General features: G+C 44.1%; 1 protein-coding gene across 4 annotated transcripts in view; it reads right to left on the reverse strand.

Moving 5' to 3' along the window:
• The window catches only part of DTNA (dystrobrevin alpha), a 340,802-nt gene extending 318,376 nt beyond the window's left edge, over positions 1 to 22,426 (reverse strand). The window contains exon 1 of one of the 4 annotated variants that reach the window (XM_075353296.1): positions 22,333 to 22,426. The gene's annotated coding sequence lies outside the window, so the exon portion shown is untranslated. The other 3 variants (XM_075353295.1, XM_075353298.1, XM_075353297.1) reach the window with 3 other exon arrangements.
• Between the last annotated feature and the right edge of the window lie 1,141 nt (positions 22,427 to 23,567).

Here is a 23,567-nt window from a genome sequence, read left to right on the forward strand (position 1 = left end):
TGTGGACATAGCCTTAAGTTCTAAAGCCACTCAGGATACTTGGAGTGCAGAGACCTGTGACGTCACTTGCAGGGCAGCGCTGGTCCCTGCACACCGGGTAGTCTGACAGCGCTCTGTTGCTGGCTCGTTGCTGCTGATCCGAGCCAACAGAGTGCACTGTCATTTTGCACAGCGCACACTGTGCAGGGATTCCCCCAGCCCCTAAAGCAAGCGTCCCTGTAACACAATTTCGGTAAGAGGGTAGAGGGTGCCTCAGTAAAAAAAAAATAAATAAATAGAAAAGCAGTTAGCGTAGTAAGGGAAGAATAGGGAATCTTTAATGCCACTATATTAAAAAATAGTTTAGATTATAGCACTAAACAGATAGGGATTTAGAATGAAAATTACTTTGGCTGCTTTAGCTACAGGATGATCAGAAGTTAAAAAAAAAACAAAAACAAAAGATAAATATTTTAATAAAAATTTAAAATAAATATTTATAATTTATTTTTTTTTAAACTTATGATCATGCTGTAGCTAAAGTGGCCAAAGTAATTTTCATTCTAAATCCCTATATATCCATCTATACATATTGATATTAGACGGAAAACCCAGTAATCTAGTAAGCTAGGAAAAAGCATCCAAGCAATGTCCATGAGAATCATGATTTGATGTGCACATATGCTACTTATTTTTTCCTTGCAGATCTTGTTGCGGAAAAAAGCAGCATGTCGATGGTTTATGCATTTTTTTCCCTGTGTTTCTATAATCCCCTCCAATGCTTTATCAATGTAAGACCAAAAAAGAAAAATTCCCTTAAAATATAACCATAATATAATATTTAAAAAGGTATAGTATAAGAAATGTATAAATTTACCAAATAATAATAATAAAATAACAGTACCAGAGAACAGTATACAGCACCCACACTATCTCCCTCACTATTTACTCATCTGGTATTGTATTGGCTCTCTTTCATCTGTACCATATTTATGTTAGTCCTACATTTGGTGACTATGTATTGCTGTATACTGTTCTCTGGTACTGTTATTTTTGAGCCTATGTGATTTGTTCCATCTGCATTATTCCATGAGGTTTTAGTGGTGATGTGCCAATCTGCTCATGGGTGGATCACCCAATTTTTAAGTGTTCTTAATAATATTTCTCTGTGTTATTAATAAACTTTTTCACACTTTTTGCATGCAACAAGGGACTCCTCTTGCTTCATTCCATTATTCTGGATTTTCCAGTACATGTTTGGTGTAGCTGTGCCCACTCTTTCCCATGTGTTGTGTTCTAAGTTCTATTTATGGGTTGGAGCACACTTCCATAACCTATGTATTCAAGGTGGTGCTGTCCCCATTTGTTTCTTTATTTTGATACACAGCCATGATAAAGCCGACAGCTGGGGGCTGCAACCATTGGCTTTATCTGTGCTTGTATCAGAACACGGGGACCCTGTGCCAACTGTTTTATTTATTCGTTTATTTTTATACCACGATAGTCATCCGCAGACAGCTGCATTGCTTTCCCCCCCACCGGCCGTCCGGGTCCCTGTGATTGGTTGCAGCCAGCTGACACGCTGCCACTCAGGGTGGGGGTGCGTCTCACTGCAACCAATTACACGCGCCGGTGGGCGGGGAAAGAAGTGAATATTCAATAAGTATTAACTGTCGGCTCCGGAAGGGAAAAAGTGTGACCTGGAAGTAGCTTGCCGCCATTACGAAGGTTCAGTGAGTACACCGCAAGCACTCCGCTCCTACCCCCCCGCCCATCTCCTTACACCAACATTTTTAATCTCAAATCCAGATTCTGGGTACCAGATTCCGGACCGGATCCGGGTGTTTTTTTTTTTTTTTTTTTTTTTAAGAAATTCAGCAGGGACCCGCCGGTCCTGGTTTTCAGTGAGTTTGACCAGCTCTAATTTTAGGTCAATTTCTATAGATATTTAAAAAAAAATCCACATTCAGATTATGAGAAGGGATCCGTTAAAAATCTCATCCATAGGCTTGTTTCTTCACTCTGCAGTAAAATTGTAGCTTGTCTTTTTTTTTTTTTAACAGACCTCTCCTTACAATTCAGGGGATGAGAAAACACAGTCCGCTTAATTATACATTAATTAGCTGCTGAACATAATCAAAATGAGAGATGACCCTATTTAAGAGCTTACAATCTAAAATGATTAGGGAAGGCCGCACATTACACAAATCTGAACAATGCTAATATTACAGAGTGCCAGCCATCCGAAATAACTGTGTAAGCAAGTCACGTCCCCCAGATGTCCCCCATGCCCTGCACAGATCTACAGCATGTCCGCAGCGTTTCCAGACCTCAGAAGAATTTGTTGCAGATTTTGGCACTGCACTGGAGTGCTGGAAACAAACAGGGTTTGTAGTAATCGGTGGTAAATCTGTGTGCGGTTTTCACTGCACAGTGGAATAAATCTCATGTAAATGTACCCAGAGCCATATAACAAAGATATGCACATAACCTAACATGATATTAGACCTCAGCATCTGGTGGTAACATGTATGCCGTATTTACTCCAGCAGTGTATGGCACATAACTTATGTATCAAAGAGGCTTTTTACTTCACAATATGACACAGTTAATTGGAATCCTGTCATCGCACCCAGGGTGAACTGGAATGCAGCTTAATTATTCATGCGTTATATTCAGACATCGTCTAATACCTATACACTGAAAATTTCATATTAATACTTACATTTACATAGAATAAAAGAAACTTGTGATCCAATTTATTTTGCCCAAACTTGGGTGGCATGAATCAGACACCGGCTGCGTTACTGCAGCCAAGCATGTTTTACTCTGAAAACCTACCATGGACTGGTCAATCTAGATCAGTGGTTCCCAAACTGCAGTCCTCACGACCCCCAACAGGTCATGTTTTCAGGATTTCCTTAATATAGGTGATGCCTTGATAATGATTCCATCACCTGTTCCATAGTAAGGAAATCCTGAAAACATGACTTGGTGGTGGCCACGAGGACTGGAGTTTGGGAAACACTGATCTAGATGCATTGCTCAGCCGGGGACGATGCATCTAGTCCAAGGTAGGCCCCGGTGGCTTTTTCCCGCTCCGATCCCTTAGGCTACTTTTCTTACGTAAAAAAGAAGGCCAGCCGGTGTCCGATTCAAGCCGCCTGTGGTTTTGGCAGCATGGATCACCTGATAGCTTCCCTTTAAATGAGGCATTAGAAAGACTGGATGCTTTCTGTACAATAATCAATACCCTTTTTATGTAATTTAGATATATCATTTTACATAACCATCCTTAAAATGTTAGAAATGTATCCAATTTTCAAGTCATGTGGAAACAAAGATTCTAAAACTAAAATGAAAAAGATTGTAAAATAACTTTCTCACAACAATAAACAAAAGAACAGCAGGAGTGGAAGGAGCAAGAACGAATCATTTACCAAATTATTTTTTTATAATAGTATTTATTGAACATTTTCTCTGCTAAGCATCTTGAACAATATAAAAAGTGAAAGAAAAAGAAAAATGCAAAAATCAGTCAGGGAAGTAAAAAATAAAAAAAACAAAAGTCAGGTTAGGAAGGGAGAATATGGATATGAAGGATAGATGGGAAAGAAAGAAGGATATTTTAAATAATGAAAAAAAAGCAAAGAAAGGAGGAGTTTAAAAGTACGTATGATAATCATTTGATTCAGGGAAGGATACAGTTAACTATTTATTATTTAGACTAAAAGTCGTCAAACTTCTAGTTAACTAGTTGTCCCGCCTGAGAGATACCAGGTCATTAAATAACTACAAAAAACAATTGGAAAGTCTTGTCCCAAAGTGACTAATCCTCTACATATTTGGCAGTATCAACCTGTTTTTGAAGGATGCATTATATATATATAATATATATATATATATATATATATATATATATATATAATATATATATATATATTTATTATATACACATACATACATACACACACATACATATATATATTTATTATATACACATACATACATACACACACATACATATATAATGTGCCCTTACTCTCTCAGTAAGGGTATGTGCGCACGTTGCTTTTTACCTGCTTTTTTGCTGCTTTTTCTTCGGCGCTGTTTAATGCCAAAATGGTTGTGTTCAGCTTTTCAAGCAAAGTCTATGGGAATTTGGGTTTCTTGTTCACACTATGTTGTTCAAAATGCTGCCTTTTTGTGGCAGAACTTTGGTCAAAAACTCAGCTTTGCAGTGCAAAACCCAAATGGCAAAAACAATTGACATGTTGCTTCTTTGAAAAGCTGAGTTTTTGACCAAAGTTCTGCCTCAAAAAGGCAGCATTTTGAACAACATAGTGTGAACAAGAAACCAAATTCCCATAGACTTTGCTTGAACAGAAGAACACATCCATTTTGGCATTAAACAGCGCAGAAGAAAAAGCAGCAAAAAAGCAGGTAAAAAGCAACGTGCGCACATACCCTAATACCAATTGTCTGGATGTATTTTTTTCTTTCAAAATGTTGCTATTAAATAGTTTGTAGTAATTAAGATGTGCAAGATATTTACCAAAAATTGTCAACTCAGCATTTTGAATCTATTGCAGGGCTTTAAGTACACAGCAATTTTTGGCAGCAAATAGTGCAGACTTTGTAGAGGATACATTGCCAGCCCATTGGCCACCACCACTCAGTCAGAGTCAGAGCTTTGATTGAGCATGGCAGGTGGCCCATGTATCAATTCTTTTAATAGATTCTTACAGAAGGGAAGATGATTTGATTTTTTTATACACATTGCATACATACGTATTTATAAGGAATCTGTCACCAGGTTTATGCCATCTAATTTGAGAGCAGCATAATGTAGGGGCAGCCATCCCAATTCCAGTGTTGTGTCACTTACTGGGCTGCTTAGTGTAGTTTTGAGAAAATCACTGTTTAATCAACAGATTATCATCACTAGAGGACTACTTGCCTTGCTGCCAGGTAGTCCAGCATATCCAGCAGAAAACAGCTGCCCTCGCTCGCACCGGTGAGCTAAATGCGCAGGTGCGAGATTACGGGCGGGTACGAGCATGGCGCTGGTGAGGTCATGCACAGCGCCGTACTCACCAGCACCATGCTTGTACCCGCCCATAATCTCGCGTCTGCGCATTTAGCTCACCGGAGCGAGCTAGGGCAGCTACGTTTTCTGCTCTGGCCGCGATATGGTAGAGCGAACTGCGCCTGAGCTAGCACACTTAACTGTACAGGTGCGAGATTTGAAAATGCGACGAGGATGATGATGGAAGGAGTCATCCCGTCAATCAAGGAAGGAGGACTGCGATCAGCAGCAGGAGGGGGATAAAGGAGCAGAAAATAAGCTCACCCATCTGGCCAACACAGTTAATTAGCATACCTAATGGCCAAGTTTTATGAAGTTATTTTTGGGGTCTGGAAGGGGAGTCAAGGCCAAGGTGCACCTTCATAGAATACAGCCCAGGAGCTGCAGAAGGGGATTCTTTTAGTTTAATAGGCAAAAATCTGGTGACAGGTTCCCTTTAAAGTGAAAACTGAGATGCAATTGAAGTGTAGGTTTAATTAAAAGGGGTTGAACAAGAATATCATGTGAAACATTTAGCAATTGCAACCATTTTTATGAGGTAGTCCAAAAATGGAAATCTGAAAGACATAAAGAGAATTAAAGAAATAAAACCCCACAGGTCCGAAGTAATCCGTGGCATTCCCACAATGGCCACAGATTCTGAAGTAGAACCTATGGAGCCTCATTCTAAGAATGAAGCTTCATCGGTCACGCCTGGTTATTTCTCACGAGGGATTACTTTAGTAACATAATTGCTTCTGGGTCTTGCACTGCCCTCGGAGACCTGACGAGAGTGGTGATGTCATGACCGCTCTCACGAGGTCTTGAAACCCGGAATGTTTTGTCAGCGATAATGTTACCGAGTTACTTAAGTCATCGCTTGTGAGATATGACCGGGAGTGATCTATGAAGCTTTGTTCTGAGAACGAGGCTCCCTAGGTCCTACTACAGAATCTGTGGACGTTGTGGAGCGCCATGCATTACGTCAGTCCTGCTGGGGGAGGGGGGGGTGGTTTGGGGGTGAACGAGGGACTGTCTCTTGATTTTATTTAATTCTCTCTTATTATAATGTCTTTCAGGTTTACATTTTTTGGACTACGTCGAATTTGGTGAATAACTTCGGAATCTTCGTGGCTTTAAATTAAAATTGGTGAACAAGGGTGTTGTGAAGTGATTTTTAAAATGTGTTTTTTTTTTTTTTTTAAACTTACCAGGTTAGTAATGGGGGTGACTCAGACATCTTTCCATTACTATCCCCTGAGCTTGATGCAAGATGTTAATTAACATCAACCCCCCTAAACAATTTACCCCAATTGCCCTGGTGCAAGAGCCAGGCAAACAGCCAGGATTGGCGCATCTAATGTGATGAGACAATTGTAGGGTGTCTGAAGGCTGGTATTTTTAGGCTGGGAAGAGCCAAATAACTGCGGCCCTTCCGAGTCTAATATCAGCCTCCTTTTGTCTAGTTTACCTGCGCTTGTTATTAAAAAGAAAAAAAAAAAAGGGGGGGGGGGGGAGGTGTGTGGGGAGTCAAGTCTATAATTCTTATTTATTTTGTTCTCAATGGAGTGCAGTCATCTTCGACTTGCTGAAAAGCTTGTTGGTTGCGCAGCCTTTCAACAAACTTTATTCAGCATCTAAACTCTACCACAGACTTCCATGAGAAGTCAGCGTTCAAGCACCGGACACTAGGTGTCCAGTACGAACCCCAAACATTTATAGTGGGTTCACTCATCCCTATTTATTATCATTCTGCACTGTGACGTGCCATCCAGTTAACCTTGCGGCATTTAGTTGAATTTTAGCAGAAAGTATAGCCCTGTTCACTATAGAATTCATCCGGGTGCTTCTGTCTTCAGTGACATTAATAAACACTAGTGATCCAGGGCCATTGGAAACCATACATGCCCGGCCATCACGCTGCCTCTATTATGTATTACAGAAGATGTGGTGTGCTTTGGATCATGATCCGTTCCAAGCCTTCCCCATAATTTCTTATTACCATCATTCTGGGACATGGTATTCTCAGTTTAAGTTGTCCAAAGAATACTTCTGCAGAATTAGGCTGGTTTATTTAGATGTTTTTGGCAAAGTCTAATCTGGCTGATTAATGGTTTGCACCTTGTGGTAAACCCTCTGTATTGGCTCTCATGAAGTCTTCGCTTCATGGTAGATTTAAAGGGAACCGGTCACCACTTTTTTTGGCTGTAAGCTGCGGCCACCACCACAGGGCTCTTAGGCTATGTGCCCACGCTGCAGATTTCTCGCGGATTTTGCTGCGGATTTCCTGAAAATCTGCAGCAGCGGCACTTCACAGCCATTTCAATGGCATTTTGGAAATGCTGTGTCCATGCTGCGTATTTTTCCGCGGCGGATTTGCCGCGGATTTTGATCCGGAAAAATCTGCAGCATGTCAATTATTGTTGCGGATTTTGGTGCGGATTTTGGCTATAGAATTGGGGAAAAAAAAAAATCCGCATCAAAATCCGCGGCAATTCCGCGGCAAAAAAAAGGCGCGGATTTGCCGCGAAAGTCGCGGATTTTCATGCAGAAAAATCCGCAGGTACATTCTACCGTGGACACATAGCCTTACAGTGCCTACAAGTAGTATTCAACCCCCTGCAGATTTAGCAGGTTTACACATTTGGAATTAACTTGGCATTGTGACATTTGGACTGTAGATCAGCCTGGAAGTGTGAAATGCACTGCAGCAAAAAAGAATGTTATTTCTTTTTTTAAAATTGTGAAAAGTTTATTCAGAGGGTCATTTATTATTCAACCCCTCAAACCACAAGAATTCGGTTTGGTTCCCCTAAAGTATTAAGAAGTATTTCAGGCACAAAGAACAATGAGCTTCACATGTTTGGATTAATTATCTCTTTTTCCAGCCTCTTCTGACTAATTAAGACCCTCCCCAAACTTGTGAACAGCACTCATACTTTAGGAACATTCCAAGGCCATCGGAGACAAGATCGTGGAGGGTCACAAAGCTGGCAAGGGGTACAAAACCCTTTCCAAGGAGTTGGGCCTACCTGTCTCCACTGTTGGGAGCATCATCCGGAAGTGGAAGGCTTATGGAACTACTGTTAGCCTTCCACGGCCTTGACAGCCTTTGAAAGTTTCCACCCGTGCCGAGGCCAAGCTTGTCCGAAGAGTTAAGGCTAACCCAAGGACAACAAGGAAGGAGCTCCGGGAAGATCTCATGGCAGTGGGGACATTGGTTTCAGTCAATACCATAAGTAACGTACTCCACCGCAATGGTCTCCGTTCCAGACGAGCCCGTAAGGTACCTTTACTTTCAAAGCGTCATGTCAAGGCTCGTCTACAGTTTGCTCATGATCACTTGGAGGACTCTGAGACAGACTGGTTCAGGGTTCTCTGGTCTGATGAGACAAAGATCGAGATCTTTGGTGCCAAGCACACACGTGACGTTTGGAGACTGGATGGCACTGCATACGACCCCAAGAATACCATCCCTACAGTCAAGCATGGTGGTGGCAGCATCATGCTGTGGGGCTGTTTCTCAGCCAAGGGGCCTGGCCATCTGGTCCGCATCCATGGGAAGATGGATAGCACGGCCTACCTGGAGATTGTGGCCAAGAACCTCCGCTCCTCCATCAAGGATCTTAAGATGGGTCGTCATTTCATCTTCCAACAAGACAACGACCCAAAGCACACAGCCAAGAAAACCAAGGCCTGGTTCAAGAGGGAAAAAAATCAAGGTGTTGCTGAGGCCTAGTCAGTCTCCTAACCTTAACCCAATTGAAAACTTGTGGAAGGAGCTCAAGATTAAAGTCCACATGAGACACCCAAAGAACCTAGATAACTTGGAGAAGATCTGCATGGAGGAGTGGGCCAAGATAACTCCAGAGACCTGTGCCGGCCTGATCAGGTCTTATAAAAGACGATTATTAGCTGTAATTGCAAACAAGGGTTATTCCACAAAATATTAAACCTAGGGGTTGAATAATAATTGACCCACACTTTTATGTTGAAAATTTATTAAAATTTAACTGAGCAACATAACTTGTTGGTTTGTAAGATTTATGCATCTGTTAATAAATCCTGCTCTTGTTTGAAGTTTGCAGGCTCTAACTTATTTGCATCTTATCAAACATGCTAAATCTGCAGGGGGTTGAATACTACTTGTAGGCACTGTATATACAGCATACTAACATGCTGTATATAAGAGCCCAGGCCGCCGTGACTACATAAAACACACTTTATAATACTTACCTAACAGTCGCGCTGCGGTGGAATTGGGTCACGGAGGCGTCTCCGTTGTCCGGTGCCAGGGCCGCCTCTTTCGGCCATCTTCGTCCTCCTTCTTCTGAAGCCACAGTGCATGACGCGTCCGATGTCATCCACACTCGCCGGCATTCAGGTCCTGAGCAGGTGCACTTTGATCTGCCCTGAGCAGGGCAGATCAAAGTATTGTAGTGCGCCTGCGCAGGACCGGCGAGTGTGTATGATGTAGACGCGTCATGCACACAGACTTCAGAAAGAAGACGAAGATGGCCGAAAGAGGCGGCGCCGGCACCGGAGATGCCTCCGTGACCCAATTCCACCTCAGCGCGACCGTTAGGTAAGTTATATAAAGTGTTTATGTTCTCACAGCAGCCTGGGCTCTTATATACAGCATGTTAGAATGCTGTATAGAAGAGCCCTGTAGTGGTGGCCGCAGCTTATAGTCAAAAAAAGTGGTGACAGGTTCCCTTGAAACACTGAAACACCTACTTCCTGGAGAGTGTTCTTCACCCTGGGTGAATGTTATGATGAGGTTTTTCTTCATTATGGAAATGATTGTGATCATCTACCACTGTTGCTTTCTGTAGACATCCATGCCTTTTTGTGTTCCCAAGCTTAGCAGTGCATTTTGGGGGCTTTTTTTTTCCCAATGTACCAAACTCTTGATTTGGCCACTCCTAACATTTCTGCTTTCTCTCTAATTAATTTATTCTTTTTAGCCTAATGATTATCTGTTTATCTTCCATTGAGAGTTCCTTTGTTGTTTGTTCACAGCAATAGCTTCCAAATACAAATACCCCACCTAGAATCAGCCACAGACCTTTAATCTGCTTAACTGAATATAAATTAATAGCCTACGCAGGCCTTTAACACTAGAACTACTGAGGTAGTCATTTTGACGACTTTGCACCATGTATTTCTATATAGGTGTCACGAGTCCAGTAGTTCTAGTGTTAAAGAGCTTTTGAGATGATTGTCCAATTACTTTTGGACCCTTGAAAAAGTGTCAGCCACATATTATATTGCTGTAATTCCTAAACCCTTATTCCAATGACATGAATACCCTCAAATTAAAAAGGTGAGAGTCTGTACTTTAAGCCTATATTGATTATACAACTGTAGCTTGAATGTATTGGTAAATGGCTAAATGACAGAACTTGTCACTGTCCAAATAGTTCTAAACCTAACTGCATATGCAATACAGTCTTGTAGGCTTAACACAAAAAGGAGGTACAGATTAGAAGGATTTTTCAACATATACACTATGTGGATATAGGTATGGGGACACACCTCAATCACTTAGTGTAGTTTTTTCATTCAGTCCTAGTGTATAAAACAAAGAATCTAGTCATGCAATCTACCTTTACAAACATTTGTGAAAGTATGGCTTATTCTAAAAAGCTTATTTAAATTAAGTGTGGTGCTGTGCGAAGATGCCACCATCTGTAATAACTGTAGTAAGTCAGTTTGTTAAATTTCTTCCTTTCTAAATATTCCTTCTATTAAAGGGGTTGCCCACTACTAGAACAACTGCATCTTATTCCATGTTTCCCCAAATTAAAATAAAAAAGCCTGTACTCACCTCCTGTGGTGGCACAGTTCCAGCAGTGTCCAGGCTTGTGTTCTCTTGGCTCATGCGAGGATATGATGTCACACGAGCCCTGCACCCAATTACTGCTGGCTTCTCTCCCCACCTTCGGATGCAGGAGCTATTAACAGGAACTGAGTGACAGCCGCAGTACTCACTTCCTGTTGATTCACGCATATCTCTGAAGGTGGGGAGCGAGAAGCTATAACAAGCGATCAAAACATCATGAGTCATTTTTACAACAAAATATACACGATAAAAACAATCCCCCCCAAAAAAAATATCAGAATTGTGGGTTTTTTTGTTGTGTTTTTTTTTTTTTAAACAATTTCCAGTACACTATGTGGTAGAATGAATGGTGTCTTTCAAAAGTACAACTTGTCCCTCAAAGAACAAGCTCTCATATCTATGTGGACAGAAAAATAAGAAAAAAAAGTATTGACTAAGAATAAAGGGAAAAAAAAAAAAACAATGCAAAAACAGAAATTGGCCCCATTGTAGTTAATATTCATAATGATATGTTAGGTGTATTAACATAGGGCAGCAGACCTCACACTTGGATAATCAAGAGGTGGTTTATGTATATACAGTCATGAAAAAGTTTGGGCACCCCTATTAATGTTAACCTTTTTTCTTTATAACAATTTGGGTTTTTGCAACAGCAATTTCAGTTTCATATATCTAATAACTGATGGACTGAGTAATATTTCTGGATTGAAATGAGGTTTATTGTACTAACAGAAAATGTGCAATCCGCATTTAAACAAAATTTGACCGGTGCAAAAGTATGGGCACCCTTATCAATTTCTTGATTTGAACACTTCTAACTACTTTTTACTGACTTACTAAAGCACCAAATTGGTTTTGTAACCTCATTGAGCTTTGAACTTCATAGGCACATGTATCCAATCATGAGAAAAGGTATTTAAGGTGGCCACTTGCAAGTTGTTCTTCTATTTGAATCTCCTATGAAGAGTGGCATCATGGGCTCCTCAAAACAACTCTCAAATGATCTGAAAATAAAGATTATTCAACTTAGTTGTTCAGAGGAAGGATACACAAACTGTCGCCTGAGGTATGCAAAAGCACATTTGGACAAGCCAGTTACATTTTGGAAGAAGGTCCTGTGGACTGATGAAACAAAGATTGAGTTGTTTGGTCATACAAAAAGGCGTTATGCATGGAGGCAAAAAAACACGGCATTCCAAGAAAAGCAATTGCTATCCACAGTAAAATTTGGTGGAGGTTCCATCATGCTTTGGGGGTGTGTGGCTAATGCCGGCACCGGGAATCTTGTTAAAGTTGAGGGTCGCATGGATTCAACTCAGTATCAGCAGATTCTTCACAATAATGTGCAAGAATCAGTGACGAAGTTGAAGTTACGCAGGGGATGGATATTTCAGCAAGACAATGATCCAAAACATCGCTCCAAATCTACTCAGGCATTCATGCAGAGGAACAATTACAATGTTCTGGAATGTCCATCCCAGTCCCCAGACCTGAATATCATTGAAAATCTATGGGATGATTTGAAGCGTGCTGTTCATGCTCAGCGACCATCAAACTTAACTGAACTGGAATTGTTTTGTAAACAGGAATGGTCAAATATACCTTCATCCAGGAACTCATTAAACGCTACAGGAAGCGACTAGAGGCTGTTATTTTTGCAAAAGGAGGATCTACAAAATATTAATGTCACTTTTATGTTGAGGTGCCCATACTTTTGCACCAGTCAAATTTTGTTTAAATGCGGATTGCACATTTTCTGTTAGTACAATAAACCTCATTTCAATCCAGAAATATTACTCAGTCCATCAGTTATTAGATATATGAAACTGAAATAGCTGCTGCAAAAACCCAAATTGTTATAAAGAAAAAAGGTTAACATTAATAGGGGTGCCCAAACTTTTTCAAATGACTGTATATACAATGATAAAAACCAGAAGTTATATAAAAAGGCATAGGACTCCTGCCAAAACCTGGGATTTGCGTTCACTGCTTCTTCCAGGGCAGAGCATTGGAACAGAGCTGTTCCACCATGGAGACCTTTTTATTCTTACATGTATATAGTGGTGGAAACCTATTTTCATAATGTGACCATTTGTTGTGCAATGTGTGCCACAGGAGTAAGAACTTGAACTAAGTGTATATTTAAGGCATGAGTAGGGAGCCTCCAGCGCACAGCCCATTTATGGCCCATTATATCATTCCCTCTGGCCCCCAGGCAGATTCCCGGAGACCAAGCCACTGTCTGTTTCACTGCCCTGATATTGCTACTGTCTAAATGTTCTTTGTGGGCGGAATTAGCTTGCTCTGCATCCCCGGCCCCATGATGAAGGCAGCAGTCCCGGTGTCTCCTATGTGATGTACATTCAGCAGTCTCTGTGTCTCTTATGTGACGTACACAGAAGTCTCAGTCTCCTATATGAGGTTTACAGCAGTCTTTGTGTCTCCTATGTTATGCATACATCTATGTGATTTATACAGCAGTCCCAGCGTCTCCTATGTGACATATAAAGAAGTCTCAGTATCCTATGAAATTTATACAGCAGTATCAGCGCCTCCTAGGTGATGCATATACAGCGGTCTCAGTGACTCCAATGTCATGGAAATCTGGCAGTATCAGTGTTTCCTATGTGATGTATGTACAGCTGTCTCTGTCTCATGTGACTTGTACTAGTGACCTCCCACCGCTTGAGTTCTATAAAATGTTACAAGAGCAATGATGAGTTTCCCACTTTGAGGAGACATGCAGTGCAAGAAACATCTGTGTTCTGAACACCTTATTGCAGAGGGCCATTCTTTACAAAACTTAACACAAAGAGTCAACTGAGCAGAAGATCAACACAAATCAGGTATAGCAGTTGCAAGTAGCAACATCAACACCACCTAACATAAATAACATGCCTCACCAAAGAGAAGCCGATCCAGCCATCACATTAGGTGTGAGGTAATTAAATGTTTGACTAAATGTTGTAGGATATATTTTAAAGGTAATCTGTCACCCCAGGGCACACACAGGTCTGTAGAGTTGGAGTCCATTTTTGTGCAGTCGGACTAAAATATATAATCAATTGGGTACACAGATTCAATGCAGTATGTGATGAATATGTTTACATACAAATTTGGGAAGTTATGAAATGTCCTATAAATATCTGTTCTATTCCTGATCAAAGGATCTAGGCTTTTAGTTGAGATAAATCCGTGCTGCACTTCACCTACATGATATAAGTAGTGATGCGCCTCCTCTACAGATAAGGGTAAAAACAAAGACAAATAATGCATGCAATCATCTCAGAACTGTTAAGGTCCAGTCACACTAAGCAACTTACCAGCGATCCCAACAACGATAGGGATCGCTGGTAAGTTGCTAGGAGGTTGCTGGTGAGATGTCACACTGCGACGCTCCAGCGATCCCACCAGCAACCTGACCTGGCAGGGATCGCTGGAGCGTCGCTACACGAGTTGCTGGTGAGCTCACCAGCAACCAGTGACCAGCCCCCAGCGCCGCGTGGAAGATGCTGCGCTTGGTAACTAAGGTAAATATCAGGTAACCAACCCGATATTTGCCTTGGTTACCAGCGCACGGAGCTACACGTGCAGAGAGCAGGGAGCAGCGCACACTGAGCGCTGGCTCCTTGCTCTCCTAGTCACAGCACACATCGGGTTAATTAACCCGATGTGTGCTGTAGCTAGGAGAGCAAGGAGCCGGCGCTAAGCGGTGTGCGCTGCTCCCTGCTCTGTGCACATTTAGCTACAGCACACATCGGGTAATTAACCCGATGTGTGCTGTAGCTAGGAGAGCAAGGAGCCAGCGCTAAGCGGTGTGCGCTGCTCCCTGCTCTGTGCACATTTAGCTGCAGCACACATCGGGTAATTAACCCGATGTGTGCTGTACTAGGAGAGCAGGGAGCCAGCGCTCAGTGTGCGCTGCTCCCTGCTCTCTGCACGTGTAGCTGCGTGCGCTGGTAACCAAGGTAAATATCGGGTTGGTTACCCGATATTTACCTTAGTTACCAAGCGCAGCATCTTCCACGCTGCGCTGGGGGCTGGTCACTGGTTGCTGGTGAGCTCACCAGCAACTCATGTAGCGACGCTCCAGCGATCCCTGCCAGGTCAGGTTGCTGGTGGGATCGCTGGAGCGTCGCAGTGTGACATCTCACCAGCAACCTCCTAGCAACTTACCAGCGATCCCTATCGTTGTTGGGATCGCTGGTAAGTTGTTTAGTGTGACTGGACCTTTAAAGGGAACCTATCATCAGGATTTTCGTGTATAAGCTGCAGCCAGTGCAGTACTGGCACTATCATGCACAGTGTGTACATACCATCAGGGGGCAGCTCGGGTGTTTAGGCAGTGAAATTCATCTTTATAAAGTTTGAAATTTCGTGCACTTTTTGATTGACGTGTGCACCTCTGCAGATAATGTCCGGGCGGGTTATGCAGGAGTTCCCCGCCCCCCCACCAGCCTGTTCCTCCCTCTCGCCTGATGTCCGGGCGGGTTATGCACGTGTTCCCCGCCCCCCCGCGCTGCCTGTTCCTCCCTCCCTCCCTCTGGCTGTATGTAAATATCTAATCTTCAGAAACATGGCGCCGGAGTGGGCCTCTGCGCATAGCGCTTATCTCCGGCGCCATGTTTCTGAAGCCCCCGCATTACACAACTTGGTGTCTGAGAGGGCGGCGCCACAGCGATGTCCCACCGGCTGGTGTGTTGGCCCGGTGTCCTGGGGCGGCACGATACAGGAGCAGCAGGTAATCGCGTCCTCCGATCACCTGTTCTGCAGTCCTGTTGTGATCGCGCTCGCTCCTGCGGTCACAACGGGATCTGAAGGAGCGAGGGCGCATGCGCCGCCCTCTAACTCCAAGCTGTGTGATAGGGGTTCAGAAACATGGCGCCGGAGATAAGCGCTATGCGCAGAGGCCCACTCCGGCGCCATGTTTCTGAAGATTAGATATTTACATACAGCCAGAGGGAGGGAGGGAGGAACAGGCGGCGCGGGGGGGGCGGGAAACACGTGCATAACCCGCCCGGACATCAGGAGAGAGGGAGGAACAGGCTGGTGGGGGGGCGGGGAACTCCTGCATAACCCGCCCGGACATTAACAGAGAGGTGCACACGTCAATCAAAAAATGCACGAAATTTCAAACTTTATAAAGATGAATTTCACTGCCTAAACACCCGAGCTGCCCCCTGATGGTATGTACACACTGTGCCTGATAGTGCCAGTACTGCACTGGCTGCAGCTTATACACGAAAATCCTGATGATTGGTTCCCTTTAAAATTGATTCCATCTTGAAGAAAAGTGCTGGAACAGGGGCAATTGTCGATCAAGTCACTCGGTAGGCCAGCACTTATTTAATGATTGCTTGAGCTGAAACTCTTTCTTGTAGACATGGGCAACCCTATGGTAACTCTAAATGAAGGTCAATGGACACAGATGGCTGAATTAAAAGAATTGCTTCATTACCCATTTACAGTGACTAAAAAAAAAATTACAAGCTGAGGACTTAACTCCCGGCATTAAATAAAGCATTGCAACAACCTGCTGTTTTGCCTGTCCCAAAGAGGAGGTTTAATTGTAGAAGGCATTGCGACTTCAATGAAAGAGAGACACTGCTATTAGAAAATACAATTCTTCTAGTAGCTGTTTATATGGACCCAAGTCATCATATATTGCTAGATTATCAACAGCTTAACTTAAAGGGAAAAAAACTCTGACTGAGGTAGCAGTAAGGCCTAAGCCTCACGGCATGAAAATCGGTGCAAGTGGAGTGATAAAAAAAAAAAAAAAAATCACATTCCACTCGGACCAATATTAGCCTGTGTGTCAGCGCACATGAGCGATTATTTTCTCAGCCCTAATTGGACCGAGAAAACAATCGCAGCATGCGATTGTAATGAGTCTTGTTTCTCTTGCACCCGTTCAAGTGTATGGGGCGAGAAAAAAAAAAAAAAAAAAAAAAAAATCGCACTGCACTTGCGGTACACTGGTGTACCGCGAGTGTAGGGCGAGAATGGCAATATCCGGCTACAGAGGAGAGAGGGGGATAAATTCCTCCCGCCCCTCCTCAGTGCCGGCCCACCCCCCGCAGCTGAGGTCCGCTCGCACGGTCGAGGGGACACTCGCATGTCACTCGGCTCTGCTGTACTGCCAGCGTGAGCCAAGTGTCATGCGAGGGGATGGCAGTAATCCCAGTGTGGCCCCAGCCTTAGGATGAGCAGCTACAAGACGGCCAAGAGCAAGTGGATTTGGGTCCGGCCACTGCTCCTGCTGCCATTTCTTTAGCCTCATCAGATGAGTTTAATTTTGAAAAGTATTTGGACGACATGAAGGAGAAAAGCGCTCCTGCAGGGAAAAAGATTCCATTCCCATAGCAAACAAATTAACCATATTTCAGCAAAGTTTTTCATTTGCTCTCAAAGAGGTAGAAGAGTTCAACCGCTCATCAAAACTGACTGTGAATGTGGCAATTCCTTTACACTCCAACATTGACATCTCGGACAATATGGTTACTGTCACCAACCCAAATTACTTTAGAGATGTTGTGCTCTAGACTTAAAATAATTAGGTCAGATTTGAGGTCACCTATGAAGGAGGGTCTGATGGAGGCCATACTATTTCTCAGAACAAGTTCATAGACTGCACAAAGGACTTACTGCATAGTGAATTATATATTTACTATGTATTGAAGTTTTTGTGTTCTAAACTTGTATTCCAATAAATATATTTCATGTTCTAAATATTATGATACAATAATCAAGCTAATAATTAAAAGCCTGATCCTATTATTTTACTACAGATAACATGAGCCATGTATAGGGAGCTGGAGTTAAGCCTGCTTTACACGGGACGACCGATCATGCGATTTCACAATCGATCGTACCCGCCCCCGTCGTTTTTGCGTCACGGGCAAATCGCTGCCCGTGGCGCACAAACTCGTTTAACCCCCGTCACACTTACTTACCTTCTGGACGACCTCACTGTGGGCGACGAAAATCCACTTCCTGAAGTGGGAGGGATGTTCGGCGTCACAGTGACGTCACACAGCCGCCGGCCAATAGAAGTGGAGGGGCGGAGATGAGCGGGACGTAAACATCCCACCCACCTTCTTCTTTCCGCATAGCCGGCGGGAGCCACGGGACGGAGGTAAGCTGCTGTTCATCGTTCCCGGGGTGTCACACAGAGCGGCGTGTGCTACCCCGGGAACAATGAGCAACCGGCGCCATTTTAATTAAACGAGATGAAACCGAGCGACAAGTACACGACACAATTTGTGAGCGATACTGCGTCGCTCGGAGGTGTCACACAGCCCGACGTCGTGTATGATGCTGGATGTGCGTCACAAAAACCGTGACCCCGACGATCTATCGCACGATAGATCGTCTTGTGTAAAGCACCCTTAAGAGTCAGGGAAATAGATGAGTTGGATGTTTGGCTTACTGATATGACACATGAGCCCCGTGACCAATCAGCGCCCAGCGTCTGTCTCCCCGCCTCCGGACATATAAGCAGTTTGTGAGCGCTGCACTGACTTCCTGCTCAAACATCTGAAGGCGGAGAGACAGACGCCGATTGGCCGTGGAACGCGTGTGTGACTGTCACGTGGGCCCCAGGAACTTGGCATCAGACATTGCTGGAATAGAGTATAAGCTTATTTATTACGGGGGCGAACAAGTGAAATATAAAAGGAATTGTCCAAGTAGTGATCAACCCCTTTAATAAATCTTACTGTATTTACCAGGAAGTATCAAAAGCAAAGCAGCTTTATTTAAAACATGATACACCAGAGACAAAAAAAAAAAAAAACAAAAAAAAAAAAAAAAAAAAAGCATCGAAAACACGATAACAGTGAATGTAAAAAAAATGCAAGTAATCTAATTTAAATAATAGGTGCAGAAATGCTGCGACGTCAAAAACTCACCAAAACCTAATCATAGGAACATGGCCTTAATGTCTACAGTGAAAGACTGGAAAAGTACACATTTCACAAGCTTATAACACCTGATACAGAATACAGCCTTCATGACGGCTCCCTATCAAAGATTACATAAGATTTACAGTACATTTTTTACGCCAAAAACAGTGCGCGATGGCAAATCTCACACCTTAGGCTATGTGTCCACGGGAGAATGTATCTGCGGATTTTTCTGCATCAAAATCCGCAGCTTTCCCGCAAAATCCGCACCTTTTCATAGGTGCGGATTTGCCGCGGATTTACCGCGGAATTGACACGGATTTTTTTTTCCAAATTTTAAAGCCAAAATCCGGAAGAAAATCCGCAACAATAAATGGACATGTTGCAGATTTTTCCGGACGAAAATCCGCAAGATTTCCGCTGTGGAAAAATCCGCAGCGTGGACACAGCATTTCCCAAATGCCATAGAAATGGCTGGGGAGTTGCTGTGCTGCAGATTTTCGGGAAATCCGCGGCTTTTCCGCAAGAAATCCGCACATTTTCCGCAGCGTGGGCACATAGCCTTAGTCCTTTACCTGCAGAATTTCCGATTACATTGTGTATACAGTACTGACCCAGATACAGAAAAAACTCACAATTTGGCTAAGTTCAAATAACACACACACACATATATATATATAAAAAAAAAATCATTAGCCTTTCATCCCAAAAATTCAGATTTTTTTTCTCACTTCTCATCCATATGTAATCTATTAGGGTTTTTTTTTTAGAGCAGCAGTTAGTATCAAAGAGCATTTATAGTTTCCCATCTGAAACAATTGCAATGTTTATTTTGCGCACCCGTAGACTTGAATGGGAGAGTCTCATCTGACACAGAGGAAACTAGTGCATATTGTAATTTTTTTTTCCTCACACAGAATCAATGACAAAAACAAGCAAAAAAAAAAAAAAAAAAAAAAAAAAAACACACCACTCATCTGCACTGCCCCTTTGGATAACACTGGCCCTAGTGCTGTATGTTTTTTTCCACAGACAGCACCTGGACCGAAAGCACACAAGTGTAAACCTACCGTTTTGATATAGTGAACAAAATACACCATTGCATGATTAAAAATAAAAAAATAAAAATAAATATATGTGCAAAATAAATGTCAGAACAATCAAATCATCAAATCTATAGGATATTCCAATGATTCATAGAGATAAGGATCTATAGAGATTAGAAACAAATGAGATGATAGCGGATTACATAATTGTGCATGTAGCATGACAATGCACTGCCCACCGCTGTCCTCCCATCACAGGTGACGGCCCACACTCCCACCACTGCAGGATCTGCACTCACCAGTGCTCCTCACTGGGTACACAGCTAATAGGCAGAAAGGACAGGATGGCGATCCTCGTTATACCGGCAGTGATAGAATGCAACGCCAGCCCAAATACAAACTCATATTCAATGTTTGTACAAGGCTGCAGAGAGCGAAATCCATCACTGAGAGGAGCTGCGCTGATGTAATACTCACCACCCATTCCCATTCTTACACTGACGTCACCTGCATTAGCCCAGTGTGATGCTCGTAGTGTATGCCAAACTGTACGGGGACGACACACAGAGCACGGAGATCACACCGCTACCATCATACACACAATATATAGCCTGCTGTCCTACACTGATATCACATGGGCCTGTGAGAATAATCGCACCATTGTACTAACACCTACATGCACATGTATAAGTATGTGAGAAACACACTGCATAGGCTCAGACATTGCATCATAGAGATAACACATAGGAACATTCACATCCACAATAAAGTACAGCGCCTATACAAGTGCAATATAATGGCCATGTATACAGCATATACGTACACACATATATTATATACACACACATACAGTATGTACCTACATAAATAGAATACCTATATGGGCAGCAGGTACCCACACATATACAACAGACATACTGTATATCCAGCAGGTGCCTATACACACACACATATACAGTAGTTTCCCCGTACATATACACATGCTGGATGTATGGTCATTATATATATATATATATATATATATATATATATATATATATATATATATATATATATATATATACACACACACATATTCTATATAGAGTATGTACCCTACACACAGTTCTGATGACCACGTAACCAGCTGCCCACCACACACACACACACACAATGGTCCCACGCAGTTTCCCCCAATTCAATGTCTCCACATACATTCCCCCCTCACTGTCCACCCCACACATACATACAGTACCCCCCCACACACACACACACACTGCCCACACCCTACCCCCACACTCAAACTGCCCCAAATACTTTGCCCCACACACACACACACACACACACACAGTGCCCTCCACATGCTCTGCCCCCCAAACACTGTGACCCCCCACACGCTCAACCCCCCACACACTCCACCCCCCCACACACTGTGCCCCACACAAACTGCCGCAGAGTGACCCACATACACACTGCCCCACATGCTCTGCCCCCCCACACTGTGCCTACCACATACAGTGACCCACATACACACTGTGCCCCCCCCACATACACACTGTGCCCCCCACCTGCTCTGCCCCCTCCTCACACACACTGTGCCCCCCATGCTCTTCACCCCCACACACTGTGCCCCCCGCATGCTCTGCCCCCCACACACTGTGCCCCCCGCATGCTCTGCCCCCCACATGCTCTTCACCCCCACACTGTGCCCCCCGCATGCTCTGCCCCCCACATGCTCTTCACCCCCACACTGTGCCCCCCGCATGCTCTGCCCCCCACATGCTCTTCACCCCCACACTGTGCCCCCCGCATGCTCTGCCCCCCACATGCTCTTCACCCCCACACTGTGCCCCCCGCATGCTCTCCCCCCCCACACCCACACTGTGCCCCCCACATGCTCTGCCACACACAGTGACCACATACACAGTGCCCCCGCATTGGGCAGTCAGTGCAGCCTGCTCCGGGCTGTAGTGATGTCTATATACGGTGTGGATAATAAAGGGTGTCATGCTGGAGTTGAACACTAGGTTTACGGGGCACAGGCAGGACCAGCAGGGGACACCTCCAGCTCCCTGTCCTCACATACTCCCCACTGCCCCCATCAGGGCTGCATTATGTACCTCAGAGCAGCACACGTACAGTACACAGCAGGGGTGGGTTACCCTCCGCCGTGCAATGTATGAGCGGCCAGATGCTGCAGACGATGCCGGAGCCCCCTCCCGCCCCCGCCTGCTCTGCACCTGTGAGATCCCGTGCAGGAAGGTCACCGTGCACCGCTCCTTACCGCTCAGGAGACGCCGCAGCCCCCGCTCCCGGGACATGCTGTGCACTTCTGCGGACACTCGGGCTTCACGGCTCCTAATCCAATTGTCAGTGCTCGGGAGCAGCCGGCGCCGCCAGAGCTCCGCTCTTCTCTGTTTACTTTGCCTATTGCATCGCCCTCCCCGCTGCGGTCTCTGCGTCTCCCAGCCCGGCTGCCGGAGTACGTCATGCTATGTGCAGCCTCACCTTGTATTCACCAACGCGTCTTACGCACAGTGCGCGGCGTCTGCAGGCGGCTCTGCCTCCTCACCGCCCAATGGAGAGCGCTGGGCTGAGAGCATCTCTGTGGTGTCAGCGGCTCTGAGGATCCCGGCACCGCTGCTGCCCGTCACCGCTGCTGCCCGTCACCGCTGCTGCCCGTCACCGCTACTGCCCGTCACCGCTGCTGCCCGGCACCTCTGTTGAGGCTTCTAACTGCATTAAGGGTCCATATACATCAGTCCATTAATAATACACATATGGAGGCACCAGATACAGGGAACACAAGAAACATACGTTCTTGTTCACACGTAGCATTTTGGGTCAGTAATGCCCCTTTTGTTCACCGCACATCTTTGCACTTTTTTGTAGGATGCGTTATGTCAGTTCTTTCAGCAATTTTACTGCAGTTTTTCTAATTAAGATCAAGATTTTATTAGTAAGAAAAAAAGCACAAAAAACGGATACATATAATGCACCGCCCCAGCTATACTTTTTGTTTTTTATTTCAGCGCTGGGTGCTTTATATCTAAGTTTCCCGCCCCTTAAAGGGAACCTGTCAGGTGCAATATACACCGAGAACCATGAGCATTTCTGGGTGCATATTGCTTATTGCTAATCCCTGCCTAACCTTACCTGTATACACCACCATAGATAAAGATCTCTAGAAAAAGTATTTCTAAAGATAGTTTATGATATACTAATGAGCATCGGGACTAGTCACAAGGGCGTTAGTTCCTGCACTCATTCCCTCTTAGCATGTTAGTATGCCCACAGTGGCGTGCTAACATGCTATTCCATGCCCATTGCTTAGTGTCATCATTGGCAGTGACACGCGTACCTGACTCCACACCACCTCAGAACGTTGGGCTTAGGGTCAGTGCGCATGATCAGATGTCACCGCACTTCCGGTCATGCGCACTAGACCTCTCTGAAGTCAGGATGCATGCACTCGGCTTCATAGTGCGCATGACCAGAAGTGCAGGGCATTCCGACCCATGCGCACTGACCCTATGCCCCGGCCTTCTGATGCGATGCAACAGACAAAGCTACGCGCTTCACTACCAATGATGATGCTGGTCAATAGGAATGGAATAGCATGGTAGCACGCCCCTGTGGGTGTGCTAATATGCTAAGAGGGCAAAATGAGCGCAGGAACTAACACCCTTGTGACTACAAGGATGGTTAGCCAGGGATTAGCAATATTCACCCAGAACTGCTCG

Source organism: Anomaloglossus baeobatrachus, chromosome 6 (assembly GCF_048569485.1).
Source record: "Anomaloglossus baeobatrachus isolate aAnoBae1 chromosome 6, aAnoBae1.hap1, whole genome shotgun sequence".
NCBI lineage: Eukaryota > Metazoa > Chordata > Amphibia > Anura > Aromobatidae > Anomaloglossus > Anomaloglossus baeobatrachus.